General features: G+C 34.7%; 1 protein-coding gene and 1 pseudogene across 2 annotated transcripts in view; both read right to left on the reverse strand.

Annotated features, from left to right (window-relative positions):
• The window catches only part of LOC111044649 (cell adhesion molecule 1), a 245,470-nt gene that overhangs the window by 212,281 nt on the left and 16,418 nt on the right, over positions 1–16,771 (reverse strand). The window contains exon 2 of one of the 2 annotated variants that reach the window (XM_039437113.1): positions 11,932–12,010. The exons of the other annotated variant lie outside the window; for it this stretch is intronic. The gene's annotated coding sequence lies outside the window, so the exon portion shown is untranslated. The remainder of the gene's footprint in view (positions 1–11,931; positions 12,011–16,771) is intronic. 2 annotated transcript variants of the gene reach the window in all.
• LOC120353465 lies at positions 15,335–15,486 on the reverse strand (annotated as a pseudogene).

Here is a 16,771-nt window from a genome sequence, read left to right on the forward strand (position 1 = left end):
GAAAAAAATGTTTCATCAAGATTATCTTAAGTTGATCGATCTTCATAATTCAAGCTATGAAAATGATTGATAGAGCTCTCCATGATTCCAATAACAAATTGAAGTTCCTTTGGAATCTATACCACTTTACAAACTAGATTTATCACATGTAAAATACATTCAATCGACCTTTATGCTCAACCCGCAACTTCATTTAAATTTATTATTGATATGAATTTTTCCCGGTTGATTATTGGCATTTCATAATTTTAGTTCCTCTTCCATGTTTTGTTGGTTTTTCTTCCTCTTCTTCCCACTTCAATAGATAAGAACGCACTGTTTCGAATCCACGTCATACTATCAATTGAATCATATTATTTATTGTAATAAATATTATTCAAAAGTCAGATTCACTTGAAACTGTCAATATTGATTGAGTAAATATTTACTTATTAACATTATTGATCTTATTTATAAGGAATGCAGACGGGTTGAAGTGAATTTCTCTAAATCAAAATTTGAATTATATAGACAAAAAAACTTGCTCATCAGAAACATCCAGCTCTCATTTTCAAATCTTGTAATTTTTAAAAGTTTACTATGGCATCAACACAAAAATTGTAACATGTAAAGACACGACCAAGAATAAATTGAATACATTGCAACGGGAAAAACTGAAAGAGCTATCAAAAGCATACCGCTCGCTTCTTTTAAAAGACTGCACATTTCTTTTTTGGGAAATTATCATTTATATTTTCAATTCTTTCAAGCTTGTCATGTTGTAAGGGGCAACAGTTTCAGAGAATGTTGCTGTATCAAATAAAATACAGTATTATGATGATATTAAATGAAATATGTTTTGCAGTTTTATTCCAACTTGGTGAAGTTTGAGAGGAATGCAAGGGAAAAATATTAATTTATATGAAAGAAATTATTCGTCTCTACTGAGAGAGTTTCAGTAGAGCGACGCATTTTTGAAGTGGATATGAGTGGGTTGCAATTTCAATACAGAAAATAGCGTCGATCATTCAAAACAAGTCATGTTGGAAAAGAAATCATGTAAACCACAAACCAGGAGCCAGACTTTCCAGTCGAGTCAAATAATTACAAAATGAGGATTAATCAAGTCCAAAGGGCGCTCTAATTTGTTTCATTCACATTCTGCAACTAGAACTTCATGGTTTGGTGAGGGCGGGAAATTTGAAAAAGTTATGGGGAAGCTCGACAAGAAAAACGAAAAACTACGCTTTTCAACTCTACACTGTCAGATGAAACAAATTGTTAGGAATCGGGAGAAGAGAAGATGAAGAAAAAGAAGTGAAACGGTTGGAATGAATGAAGAAAAGAAATTAATTTGCATCCCGCCATTCAATTCAACCCTGTTCAAGAGTACAGTCGCGAAATATTCTATTTTTGTTTCTCACTTAAATAAGAAATAATAATTACAACGTTCATCTTCGAAGAAGTTCTTAATGAATAATTCATGCCGAGTATCAGAGCTGATAATTTTCCTGGCGTTTTCTTCTGTCGGCCATTCCCTATCGTCCGTCTTCTATCCTTTCTTCTCATCTTCCTTCCTTTCTTGTCTCTCAGACGTCGGCTTTGAATTAAAGCGGGAGCTATGGCACATATAAAATATTGTATGACCTCATTTCTAGTGCTGTACGCCGTTCTTGTAACAATGTATTGAATTTATGGAGCACTCCTTGGTGCCTGTTATTAATTATTTACAGATAGCTGTGCAAGATAATGGCTGGTGGACCTTCCACATTGTCAGCTGTATATTTTAACGTGGAGACGTTTGGGGCGATAGTTTCGGACATTTATTTTCAGAACATTGTTGGAAATAGAACTAAATCACATCTTTTGATTTTAGATTGAAAAAACTTCAAAACAGTAGTAATATTCGATAAAATTGGAAAATTTAACACTTATTTCTGGAATTTTACACTTTTTGGTTATGATAGAGAACAAATCTATTCTTAGTACATGCAAAATTATAAATTGAGAGCAAATCTGTACTTTACTTTCAGGTTTAGAGGAAATGGTATTTTGGGAGAAGTTTATTAAAATCAAGATTGGATAGCCAATAATTGAAATAATTATTTGTATATGTAATAGTTGCTATAATATGATGATATAAAGCAGATATATATCATTTTCAACGTATATATATTAAAGAACTGTAAATTGTACGGATGATTTGATGTTCCTGCAGGTCAAAAGCTTATGATTTTTTGCAGATGATGATGTACACTTGTCCACAGAAGTATTGTATGTGGTTGGATGTGATCGATATGATTAATATGAAAAGATGTATGGACATTCGATTCTAGTTTGCTATCGAAACTTTGTTACTGGATAAACAATCACAGGTATAATTTATCAACTCAAGTCAGTTTCTGAACTAAATCCATACCATTTTTCAAATCAATCACCATGAGTCAAGACGTTTCATGTCTCATATGCCATATAACTCAGGTGTCTCATTCCGTATACTTCACGTCTCATATTTTATGCCTCTCAAATTAGTTTTTCAGCTCACCCATATTATTATACACCCAACCTATATTCAGTTCATGTAGTTATCGCACATAAGGATTTATCAGTGGAATTGTTGCATTATGCGTTCCTTACTAACATGAGCAACTTTCTAGTTTGTTATTCTTCTATACTTCAGTACTTCACTTCACCACAAGTCAATAATTCTTGAAATATTGACCACTCATTTTCCCCCTCAAGTTGTTGTAAGACTCACGCAAGTGGCAGTGTTTTCTTTCATAGCAGACCGTTTATAAGCTAATATTCGCATGCTTGCGTTTGGTCTAACGAATTTACGTTGTGTATTTTTTAGTAGCACGACTCACGATGTCCAGCGGTGGTTTTTGCGGTGAGGGTGGGGGTTTTGTAGGGGTGTTTGACGGGTGGTGGGGTGCTGCTAGTGTGACTTATCTTCATTGGAGATCGGTGATTTCCTTTTTCCTTTCCACCCTTCTTCTCTCCTTCCTTCTCCTCGGCCATCAAACTTCTTCAACATTAACATGTTGCAGTCGTGAGGGACTTGACGTGATTTTTCAAAATAGGTCGGACGTTTTGCGTTTTTCTCCAGTTACGCAACGCGCAATGCTAATTATAATGTTACGTTCACATTCTAAAGTCAAATCAATCAAAACTACGTGCTCTGGCATTTGACAGATTTAATGACTTGCCTTCAATGGTGTTTTCTAAGAAGTGAATGAATTTATTGGTCCTTGGGGAATTTTTTTCCATTCCTTAGTAAATTGAGATCCCTCCGCATGTGCTTGTGAGTGTATGTTTATTCTTGTAATGTTCAATGCTATGTACTCTTTTGTATTTGATTCAGATTTCAATTTTATTTTCTTGTTAATTGAAAAATTGGTCAATTATGGTAATTAACAATAAAATTGATTATTACAAGACAATTGGTAATTATTACATCAGCGAACAATATTGATTGATGGATATTAGCCTATATTGAATCAGACGAATGATTTAAACCTGTATCATGGAACAATTTAAACTTTCACTAGGAGCAATCGATCATGAAGCTAGCAACGTTATCAATAACCTGTTTTCCAGTATGGATTTCAGGTAGTCCAAAGAAGACACGGCTATCATCCTGAGGGTTTCAAGGGTATCAATCTCGCAGTTAAACCGTTTACGGCTATAGACGCACCAGTCCGTGAAGGGTTCGATCCGATATCATATCAACCAGAGCCAGAAAGCGGTCAAGAACCCTCAGGCTTCCAAAATCTTCGGCCAAATCCGTTCTAACCTTCCCATAACGCTCGCATTGCTCGATCAGGGGATTATTTGTAAGTTGGCGCGGTAAGGTGAAACTAATACTCAACTCAGTAGGCATTCACAAACTAAATCTTAGGAGGCGTATGCAATTTAGTGGTTCAATTCAGTGTATTTCCACCCAAACTATTGTATTCAATTCCAAAACTTGAAGTTTAGCTTCTCCAAGCTAGATGTATTTTGTTCAGTTTGGAGTGAAATATTTCAGTTTGTCTGGTGTTTCCTTTGTATAGAATGAAAATATCATCAACATATCTAAACCAGCTGATGATTCTGTCAAACTGATTGAGAATGTGTTTTTGTTCAATGTTGTGGATGAAGATCTCAGCTAAAATGCAAGAAATGGGGCTCCCCATGGGGAGACCGTTTGGCTGGAAATAATATTGGTTATTGTAACAGAAGTAATTCTGTGAGGTGACTAGGTTAGTGAGATTTACAATTTCATTGATATGTTCAGGTGGTGTATTATTCTGTTCTAGCATTGTTTTAAGGAATTTTACAGTTTCGGGGATTGGTACATTGGTGTATAAATTTGAAATGTCCAGTGAAGCTATTGTGGAGTTTTGTGGTATTTGGATTTTTTGAAGTTTTGTGGTGAGATCAATGTTGTTTTTCACTGCAGTATGATTATGAAAAGTTATGTTGTCTCTTATGGTGGTATCTAGTAGTTTGGCTAGTTTGTGGGCAGGTTTGGCAAGAAACAGAAACAATTTCAAGCCCTCAGAAAAAAACAACCCAGAACACATGATATTGAAAAGCATAAAAAACAAGCAGAAACAACACAACCTAGTCATCACTAATGCTGACAAAGGCAACATCACAGTTATAATGCATAAAACAGACATAGACCAGAAAGTAGACAAATTCATCAATGACAATAACATAGTCAAACTCTCAACTGACCCAACTCACACATATCAAACAAAAATAAAAGATGCCATCAACCAAACCAAGCACATAATCCCAAACAACCAGAAAAAGTTTCTCAAACAAATCAACCCACAAGCACCCAGACTCAACGCCCTCCCAAAATACACAAACAAGATGTACCAATAAGACCACTGATCAATCACACAACAGCACCTGCCCACAAACTAGCCAAACTACTAGATACCACCATAAGAGACAACATAACTTTTCATAATCATACTGCAGTGAAAAACAACATTGATCTCACCACAAAACTTCAAAAATCCAAATACCACAAAACTCCACAATAGCTTCACTGGACATTTCAAATTTATACACCAATGTACCAATCCCGAAACTGTAAAATTCCTTAAAACAATGCTAGAACAGAATAATACACCACCTGAACATATCAATGAAATTGTAAATCTCACTAACCTAGTCACCTCACAGAATTACTTCTGTTACAATAACCAATATTATTTCCAGCCAAACGGTCTCCCCATGGGGAGCCCCATTTCTTGCATTTTAGCTGAGATCTTCATCCACAACATTGAACAAAAACACATTCTCAATCAGTTTGACAGAATCATCAGCTGGTTTAGATATGTTGATGATATTTTCATTCTATACAAAGGAAACACCAGACAAACTGAAATATTTCACTCCAAACTGAACAAAATACACCCAAACTTGCACTTCACCATAGAACTGGAAAACAATAATACAATCAATTTCTTGGACATCACCATATTTAAACAAAACCATACTTTCAAAACATTTAAAATATACAGGAAACCTACCACAACTGACACAGTAATTCACAATACCTCCAACCACCCAACCCAACATAAACATGCAGCTTTCCACCATATGATCAACAGACTATTGAATATCCCCATGACACAATTTGATTACAACCAAGAGCTCAACACGATCAAATTCATTGCCCAACAAAATGGATACTCATCCACTCTAGTTGACAACCTACTCCACAAAATAAGAACAAAATCATCAACCAAAAATAATATGGAAAATGACCAAAAATTCATCACACTCACATACTACAACAAAAAATCACAAAATGAGGATTAATCAAGTCCAAAGGGCGCTCTAATTTGTTTCATTCACATTCTGCAACTAGAACTTCATGGTTTGGTGAGGGCGGGAAATTTGAAAAAGTTATGGGGAAAGCTCGACAAGAAAAACGAAAAACTACGCTTTTCAACTCTACACTGTCAGATGAAACAAATTGTTAGGAATCGGGAGAAGAGAAGATGAAGAAAAAGAAGTGAAACGGTTGGAATGAATGAAGAAAAGAAATTAATTTGCATCCCGCCATTCAATTCAACCCTGTTCAAGAGTACAGTCGCGAAATATTCTATTTTTGTTTCTCACTTAAATAAGAAATAATAATTACAACGTTCATCTTCGAAGAAGTTCTTAATGAATAATTCATGCCGAGTATCAGAGCTGATAATTTTCCTGGCGTTTTCTTCTGTCGGCCATTCCCTATCGTCCGTCTTCTATCCTTTCTTCTCATCTTCCTTCCTTTCTTGTCTCTCAGACGTCGGCTTTGAATTAAAGCGGGAGCTATGGCACATATAAAATATTGTATGACCTCATTTCTAGTGCTGTACGCCGTTCTTGTAACAATGTATTGAATTTATGGAGCACTCCTTGGTGCCTGTTATTAATTATTTACAGATAGCTGTGCAAGATAATGGCTGGTGGACCTTCCACATTGTCAGCTGTATATTTTAACGTGGAGACGTTTGGGGCGATAGTTTCGGACATTTATTTTCAGAACATTGTTGGAAATAGAACTAAATCACATCTTTTGATTTTAGATTGAAAAAACTTCAAAACAGTAGTAATATTCGATAAAATTGGAAAATTTAACACTTATTTCTGGAATTTTACACTTTTTGGTTATGATAGAGAACAAATCTATTCTTAGTACATGCAAAATTATAAATTGAGAGCAAATCTGTACTTTACTTTCAGGTTTAGAGGAAATGGTATTTTGGGAGAAGTTTATTAAAATCAAGATTGGATAGCCAATAATTGAAATAATTATTTGTATATGTAATAGTTGCTATAATATGATGATATAAAGCAGATATATATCATTTTCAACGTATAATATATTAAAGAACTGTAAATTGTACGGATGATTTGATGTTCCTGCAGGTCAAAAGCTTATGATTTTTTGCAGATGATGATGTACACTTGTCCACAGAAGTATTGTATGTGGTTGGATGTGATCGATATGATTAATATGAAAAGATGTATGGACATTCGATTCTAGTTTGCTATCGAAACTTTGTTACTGGATAAACAATCACAGGTATAATTTATCAACTCAAGTCAGTTTCTGAACTAAATCCATACCATTTTTCAAATCAATCACCATGAGTCAAGACGTTTCATGTCTCATATGCCATATAACTCAGGTGTCTCATTCCGTATACTTCACGTCTCATATTTTATGCCTCTCAAATTAGTTTTTCAGCTCACCCATATTATTATACACCCAACCTATATTCAGTTCATGTAGTTATCGCACATAAGGATTTATCAGTGGAATTGTTGCATTATGCGTTCCTTACTAACATGAGCAACTTTCTAGTTTGTTATTCTTCTATACTTCAGTACTTCACTTCACCACAAGTCAATAATTCTTGAAATATTGACCACTCATTTTCCCCCTCAAGTTGTTGTAAGACTCACGCAAGTGGCAGTGTTTTCTTTCATAGCAGACCGTTTATAAGCTAATATTCGCATGCTTGCGTTTGGTCTAACGAATTTACGTTGTGTATTTTTTAGTAGCACGACTCACGATGTCCAGCGGTGGTTTTTGCGGTGAGGGTGGGGGTTTTGTAGGGGTGTTTGACGGGTGGTGGGGGTGCTGCTAGTGTGACTTATCTTCATTGGAGATCGGTGATTTCCTTTTTCCTTTCCACCCTTCTTCTCTCCTTCCTTCTCCTCGGCCATCAAACTTCTTCAACATTAACATGTTGCAGTCGTGAGGGACTTGACGTGATTTTTCAAAATAGGTCGGACGTTTTGCGTTTTTCTCCAGTTACGCAACGCGCAATGCTAATTATAATGTTACGTTCACATTCTAAAGTCAAATCAATCAAAACTACGTGCTCTGGCATTTGACAGATTTAATGACTTGCCTTCAATGGTGTTTTCTAAGAAGTGAATGAATTTATTGGTCCTTGGGGAATTTTTTTCCATTCCTTAGTAAATTGAGATCCCTCCGCATGTGCTTGTGAGTGTATGTTTATTCTTGTAATGTTCAATGCTATGTACTCTTTTGTATTTGATTCAGATTTCAATTTTATTTTCTTGTTAATTGAAAAATTGGTCAATTATGGTAATTAACAATAAAATTGATTATTACAAGACAATTGGTAATTATTACATCAGCGAACAATATTGATTGATGGATATTAGCCTATATTGAATCAGACGAATGATTTAAACCTGTATCATGGAACAATTTAAACTTTCACTAGGAGCAATCGATCATGAAGCTAGCAACGTTATCAATAACCTGTTTTCCAGTATGGATTTCAGGTAGTCCAAAGAAGACACGGCTATCATCCTGAGGGTTTCAAGGGTATCAATCTCGCAGTTAAACCGTTTACGGCTATAGACGCACCAGTCCGTGAAGGGTTCGATCCGATATCATATCAACCAGAGCCAGAAAGCGGTCAAGAACCCTCAGGCTTCCAAAATCTTCGGCCAAATCCGTTCTAACCTTCCCATAACGCTCGCATTGCTCGATCAGGGGATTATTTGTAAGTTGGCGCGGTAAGGTGAAACTAATACTCAACTCAGTAGGCATTCACAAACTAAATCTTAGGAGGCGTATGCAATTTAGTGGTTCAATTCAGTGTATTTCCACCCAAACTATTGTATTCAATTCCAAAACTTGAAGTTTAGCTTCTCCAAGCTAGATGTATTCATAGTTATTTTCTGAGAGTATTTTCTAATATCAGAATGATATTTTCGAGCTCAAAATCTGAGTGGTTTTATTCTTAATTTTGTGAATTTAAAGTTTGTTTCACGTTTTACAAAAGTTTTACTATCAATCTATCCAAATTAAAAATTGATTGTTTTATTCTAATCTATATTCTCAGATTGTGATTTGAAGTAGAAAATTGAAATGGACATAACCTATGTATAATATTTGGACAATTTGGAACTAAATTAGGAAATTGAAAAAGTTTTAAGCAATAGCTTGTTTTTTCTTTTCCGATCATTGTATTGTTTGTGGTAACCTAATAAATAAATAAATGAATATTCGAATGTTCCACTTTGAATCTAGGATATCAGTGAATTATTTAAATAGTGGAAATTCTCTCTTTGAAAACCAAGAATACTTCAACACTTTGAAAATTTCAATCCAAATGTTCCTATCATTCCACTCTTCAAATTGGTCTTAAAAGAATAGTTGAGCGATATTTCGATCGAACTTGAAACTTGGGTATTCATTTGATATACTCACATGCAGTCATTATTTAAACCTATAATTCATATTCATTCTTTATTCCTTACTCTTCATCACTTATCACTGATACTAATAATTATCAATAATTGATAATAATCATCTGTGATAGGTGATTATTATCAAAATGATTGGGAGGGGAGAAATTAGGCTAATCTTGAACTAGTACACTTCTTCTTGCACATCACTTCTCTCACAAACTATTCACTTACTGACTTGTGAGTTTATAGATCACATTGAATCCATTAGTCGAACATTAGCTCAAATGTTCTATGTGACTCTGAAGCACTTCCATCAGTTAGTAAATGGACTTAATTCCTGTAACACAAGTGTTTTCATTACATTGCATTGTCATAGATTGACAGATTCACAGCCTGATCCCTGATTAAACATGGCCATCTACTGAAAACAGTACATACTTGTGTACTATATCAAGTGGATTGTTGTCTAATGTAAAGAGAATGATGTGCAACTACAAACTTTTGTTATTCCTCTTGCTTAATCTTTGATGCCAATCAGAGAATAATTCATTCATTTATTCAATGATACACAAAGCACAAACCATGTCACGTTATTTTTATAGTAAAATAACGATTAGCCTCCTGCTTGGCATCAATCGGTAGAGCATAAGAATATTTTAATAATTATAAAAATCTGGTCGTGGTTTTCACTAGGATATAGTCTCATAAAAATCTTTATATGCCCAGATATGAGCTTCCACAATAATACTGATAATTTATAAAAAATATATATATATATAAAACTTATCCTATAGTATTGAGGAATAAAAATAAATCGTACACCATAAAAAATTTGATACATATATTAACAAATATCTCAAAAAATAAATCAGAGCAAAAATATAGAGAGCGACAGAAATATATAATATAAGACAAAACAATAATCGAAATCAATAAAATATCACAGGCTAATACTATTCTTTAAGTTCTATAGCACGAAACGCTACCATGTCCTTCATTTTTATGATCATATGCATTTATTTGCATGTAGCTTCGATATCAGCTTGCTGATACTTGTCGACTTGGACAATTCCATTTCGAATAAATTTTTTAAATCAGCATGATAAATTGATAAACTAATAATCCAAATATATATATTAAATTCTATGGTTTCAATAGATTTCTTTATAATAAATATATTTTATCTCAGGGTGCGAGATTCGGCACCTGACGGAATAGCTACATTAAATTATCGCAAATTATATTGTAGAAATTAATGATCATATAAATAATGTATTAACAGCCCAGATCTCAGTCTTCTTTGATTGATGGATCAGTTGATATATGGATTGATTCGTTACTATCTAATAAAATACCTTTTATACTATATTTACTTGCGCAAGTGTTTTTACCAAATTCTTAATTCATAAAAAAACCCTTTCGACGAGCTAGCTTTGATTCTTATTTAATTTCGAAGCACTGAGGGCGCCCTATCACTATTTCAATATTTTTCACTCACGTGCCGGAATTTTCTATGAGCTGCTGATGTCGATCCAAACTCCTGGTGGTCCTGGATTATTGTAGCCGGAGTCGTCTCTTCCAAGGGGTTAAAAAATTATTTAAAATGACTTCTGCTTTACATTAGCATCACAAAGTCTTATGAGGAAAATTTAGAAGTTCAATTTAACTTTAAGTTATCAAAGGTATAGTAAGATAGTATGCTCTATAATTTTTGGTGACATCTCATGGTGGTCGTTGGCAGGCAAGTGTCGAAGTTCTCTTTTCTCAGTTACAATTTTCACTTCTGATTTCCAAATTTACATGAAATTTAAATATTCTGTTCCTCCGCCATTCATGGCTCAAATAGACCGTACCAAACTATTAAACTATTACTTATGTTACATCTTTAATATTTTATTTGCCTTCGGGCCATATCCAAAACATAAACTGCACATTAATAAATTACAAATTCTTATAGGAATATATACAAATATATTTGAATCGGCTCACTACTGCCGCCTATCAATTGCCACTATTTGATTGGTGCATGCAAATTATTATAGTATTCATGCGCCTAGTAACCTCCTACTTCCTTAATACATTTAATTATTTTTATTTGGGTTTTTTAATATGCTTTTTACATGCAAAGTAATTTTTTACAGATTATAAGTTGTTTCTTATATTACAATAATTAGCCACGTGGGACGTTTAGTTCCTCAAGTTGAATACTGTTTCGCCACAATAAGTTTCTGCCAAGGTGTTTGGTCAGATTCTACGTTGTTTGACTCGGTCGATCATTAGGTCGCCGATCAGTAGATGTTTTATGCCTAACCTCAAATTTTCAATATTTCATATAATATTATACAGTAGCAAAAATTATTTCCATTCCTATTCGGCTGTTGTACAATTTGGCCAGGATGCCTGATATTATCTAATCTTTAACGTTATCATCTTTGGCGATATTAGCCTATTATTTCACTTAGACCTATCTAATCTTTCAAATAGGAATCTTTATTTATCCATTTGGATTTTTGAACGTTACAACCATTAAATGGTTGAGGAAGATCCAACAGGCACAGCCCAAAACTGTTCCTTCCCCGAATTTCGATCCATACACTAGTCCAAAGAGTAGGTTATGTGTCATTCACTTTTTATTTGTATTCCGTTTATAAACTTACCGCTGATTCTTATACAAACTATAGAAAAATTTGAATAGCAAAAAAATACAATATTACTGACCTGTGTCTTGGAATAAGGAAAGTTCTTTGAAGAGCCACCGAGCTCAAAGGTCAAACCCTTACTGCAGCAAGAGGTTGAACTGGAAAAACCCGAAAAATGTATTAGATAACAAAACCAGCTATCTACAATTTTAGCATAAGGAATGAATCCAGAACAATTTCGCTTCAATTCTAATAAACTGAAAGCCAATGTAAACTTTGCATAACTCCCTGTTTCCCCTTACAACGTTCTCTTTGTTATTATTATCGTTTTTTAGCGAGACAATAGCAACCGTTTTTCCAAGAAATAATTATTTCGAAATTGTGAGATGAGATTTCTCTCTCTGTTTATCAATCGTTGCGAACTTTAATAATTTCAACAATTCCCTTGCAGAGCTTGCTGCTTCTTCTGTCGTGACGAAGACAGAACACAACTAATTCCTGACGAATAACAAAGACGGAAAAACAAATTATTCACCGTTCGTAAATCGGCGAAAACATTTCAAAGTAATATCAAAGTTGAAACAAAAACTCGGATTGAATCGATGCATTAGATCTAATTGATTTTGAATAGAAATGTCATCTTCTCAATCAACGTTCGTTATAATATAGAATTTATACTTTTCCAGTTTCCTGAAACACCAGATTATTACAAAAAAAATGAAAATTCCTAGAATTTTCTGGAAAGGAGTTTTTGGAAATACCCTTATTTGTTCTCACAAAACAAAGGAACTTTTATTAGTTTCTTGAAAGTTCATTTGAAAAAAAGGATCATCTTAATTCTGACTGATAGTGGATGAGAAGAAGGAAATGAAATAAATGATGATCTTATAGTGAGGTTCACGTTGATATGGCAGTGGAGAAAAATAGGAATTGATAGTTGATAAATAGGAGAACAGCGTTGTCAATTCTCTGCCTTGCCACTGCCTTCTATAGAGGATGCCGGTATATCTGATGTAATATTAACTGCTTATTCTTGCTTGGAATAATCAATCATATTTTATTTGTCAGGAAAACATATTTTCAATTATTAAATAAGTTTTTATAATTGAGATTGTATATTTTCTTCATTAATGATATTGCCAAAAAATTGCCAAAACTATAGCTGCACCAACCCTTTTATATGAGTGCGAAACCTGGGTGCTGTCAGGGCCAGATGAAAGAAGACTGCAGGCATCTGAAATGAGATTTCTCCGAAGAACTTATGGGTGCAGCCAAGAAGATCATTTCAGAAATACTGAGATAAGAAAAAGACTTGACGTCTTTTCCATAAATGAAAAGATATCTCAGAGTAAGTTTAAATGGAATTTGAAATAAAAAGACTAAGAAATTGTCAAAAAAACACAGATTTATTGATAAACTGTAGTTATCAGAGATTGACAATGGTGTAATAACCGAATCCGATCTTTCTAAGTATCAATAAATCTGTGGTTTTTTGACAATTTCTTAGTCTTTTTCATTCAATATGAATAATTACCACAATATCAACTGCTCAACTACACAATAAATGGTATTAGCATGTGAATAGGATGAAGGCAGACAGGCTACCGAAATTGGTGCTCAACAACGAGCTAGTAGGCAAGAGAGACCGAGGCCGTCCAAGAAAAAGATGGGCAGATATATATGAGGTTCGGAACAGGCAGAGATACCTATACCCTGAAAGGTAGATGATATTCCCACATCCTTTAAGATCGATCTGGCAACGTTGTCGAGCTAGACAAGGATAGCGCTATCTGCGTTTTTGAATGATGGACGAGGATAGCAGCACTAATATAATCAAATACTGTCATAGCGTGGATCTCACTATGGTAATCTGCAGTCATGTCTTCTTTGAAACCTTCTCATGAAAGGACACTGAAAAAACTTAACCAATTGCAATGGAATTGCCATAAGACGTTCAATGGAACTGAAAACTGAAGTAATATTAAGAAATTAAAACCAGAATGAGCTCCATTTTCCATTCAATTTTGAGCTTGGAAATCAACAAAAATCAAAGGAATCTCGTATGTGAGGTATTGGTAGAAAGAAACTACCATCGAGTTGAAAACATGACTTCCGTTTCAAATATCGTGGAAACTCCATATTTACGTTGGCACAAAGAGATCTATAGTGAGGCTCGAGTCAGCATAGGTTGAATAGGAGTTTCAAATATGAGGAACGCTGACACTTCAATGTGGATCCCACTATAGGCTTCTAGCATGATTGGCGTTGCTTGCTGCGTTCAGAAGTAGATCGGCAGTTTATCAATAGATCGGCGGACATTTTTAAGCGATTTTCATCCGTTTGAGTTTGTGGAATCGCATCGACGTTACATCTTCAGTGAATTATCGGCCCGGAAAATCATCTCGTCGCATTTTCCAAGGCGGAAAAATATGAATAGCTTCGACAGCAGAAAACGGCGGCTCTGTTTCCAGATCAAAGGAAATCGCGTTCAATTTAATCCGATATTAAATATCGATTGTGAATCTCTGGTCTCAACCGGAATAGGCTTGGCTTGTCCGGCTGTCGGACCCAATAAAATTGCGCTAGATGCTGATATCCTTTATTCTGCCAATAAAACTGTGGATGACAGCTCTGCACAGTCAAATGCTGAGCCGCTCTTGTTTATCCTGGCCGGCTTTGATAAAAACCTTTCTACTAATCTGTAATTTTCATATATGAAAGCAAAGAGTTGACTATCCTTTGTTATTTCGCATTTCCGCGAATAAAATATATTCAGTAAATAAGTTCATGAAATCGTCAACAAGTTATTTGATTCAGCAGCATGAAGAACTATCATTTTTTAATCATTGTCAGAGAAAACCTATAGATTTTTTTATTCTATGTCATTGTCTAGAGAGTCCCATTTCCTTTTTGTCCAAGATATAAGTGAAACTTTTAATAACTTAATCGAATCAGTATATTGAAAAGATTTATTTTTGATGAGAGTAAAGTACTTATTGAGTGGTTATGTAGATGTTGAAAGTGAATAGGTTAGTGGACTTCCCAGTCAATCGATACAATGTTTCTTCTGTGAAGAAATTCAAGTTGAATTGGTTGTGACAGCATGGCATAAGATTAAAAATGTGAAAAATGATAGCGATATTCACCATTTAAAATGTTTATATTATTCTATTCCCAATGGATCATTCTATCTGAAATATCAACAATGTAACAAAAGACTTCGTCATATTCGAAAAACCATACATTTTCTACCTTTATTATCATCTAGTAAATTTCTCACAACGTTTGTGGTAGATAGCTCAATATCTTATAGATAGATTCATTGTCCTTGCGGAAAATCCTAGTATTTATATGAGAAGTTTGAGTCCTCTCCCAACTGAGAAGAAGCACATACAAGTCTATCAATTTTATTGTCTTTTTTCTGTTTAGGACTACTTGTAATATGAATAGAAATACAAATCTCAGGACCCTTGTTTTGAATTATTTTATCGCTAAAATAAACAAAAATTATGCGCCCGAGATGCCCACATTTGGGGCATTCGCAGGGGTCAACCAAGTCGCGGTGCAATGACAAGGCTTCGCCCTGGGGGGAACTGCCTTCTTTATCACGGTAAACCCCACGCCAGGTAAGTAAAATAATTCAAAAAAGGGTACTGAGATTTGTATTTCTATTTATAAGTCTATCAAGTTTGCATATACATTGAGAGAAGGTTTGAATGGATGGTGATATCGAGTTCATAACCTGCAATTCCCTTCAATCCATTCCCTATTAGATTTGCATGGTCAAAATATTTCAAAACCAAACATTATTAGTAGACTTTCAGCTATATTAGCTATCAAAGCAAAGAAAATCAATCATAACTGTAAGAAAACCACGTGCAACCGTAAACAATTTTGAAACCAAATAAATAAGATGTGTGTTGTCCAACAACCTGCAATTCTTTCAGAATTGAAGAAGTTTGAAGTGGCACAGAGTTAACGAAAACAGCTAAGCAAGCACACGGCCTCTCAGCACTCAGCAAATTGCAACACGACTCTGAGTAGGCCAGGCCGGCCGGCTAGGCCTGTGATCAATTTTTAATTTGTCAACGTCCACACGCGCATTGTCAATTCACGAGTGCCAGTCATTTGTTCGTTAGCAACAACTTAGTGAGTGAGCTGCACCTCCATTAGTGAGTGCTGTACTGTACTGACATTCACGTCGATCTGTCAGCATTGGTTCAACGAGAACCATTCATGTTGTTTATGAGATAAGCTGACACTTACTATGGAGCATCGGGACTGTCAGCATTGGTCCAATGGTAAGTGTTGTTGTTATCTATGGGGAATGCTGACACTTGAATGTGAATCCCTTTGTAGCACATCGTTAGGCATCAGGGCTCTCTTTAGACACTCGAAATACAAGGAGACTCGGCTGTAAAGTCGCCACCGGCTAAACGAAGGACAAAACAAGAATTCAATTCATGTGGACCGTTGGTGACTCCGAGAGGAATTGTGCTGCATCTTGCAGCTTGAACTAATTCTTCAATTTATATTGCTATAACAGCTCGAGCCAAACTTCTTCCAAGTATCCTTAAAATGCATAAATATTCATGGCTACTTATTTTTATTTATAAAATAACATTTTAGTACCCTTTTTTAAAAAGTTATTGATATAAAATAACAGATTATATTCTTCTATGTACCTCAACAACCAGTAAAATTAGATTGGAGTCTTGTATTAATCAATCACATCCAAAAACTGATTCAGTGTACTGAGTGCAAAAACACGAGTAATAGGAATTCCATGATGCAAGTCCTTCCCAATTACTCACGTGTAAAATCATGAATAAATGAATCTATTTCCTCCTCACATTACAAATTACATAAATAGAAATTGAATAGTATCTTGGAAATAAACTGATCACGTTTCCAGTAGT

The sequence above is a fragment of the Nilaparvata lugens genome, chromosome 10 (genome assembly GCF_014356525.2).
Source record: "Nilaparvata lugens isolate BPH chromosome 10, ASM1435652v1, whole genome shotgun sequence".
Taxonomy (NCBI): Eukaryota; Metazoa; Arthropoda; class Insecta; order Hemiptera; family Delphacidae; genus Nilaparvata; species Nilaparvata lugens.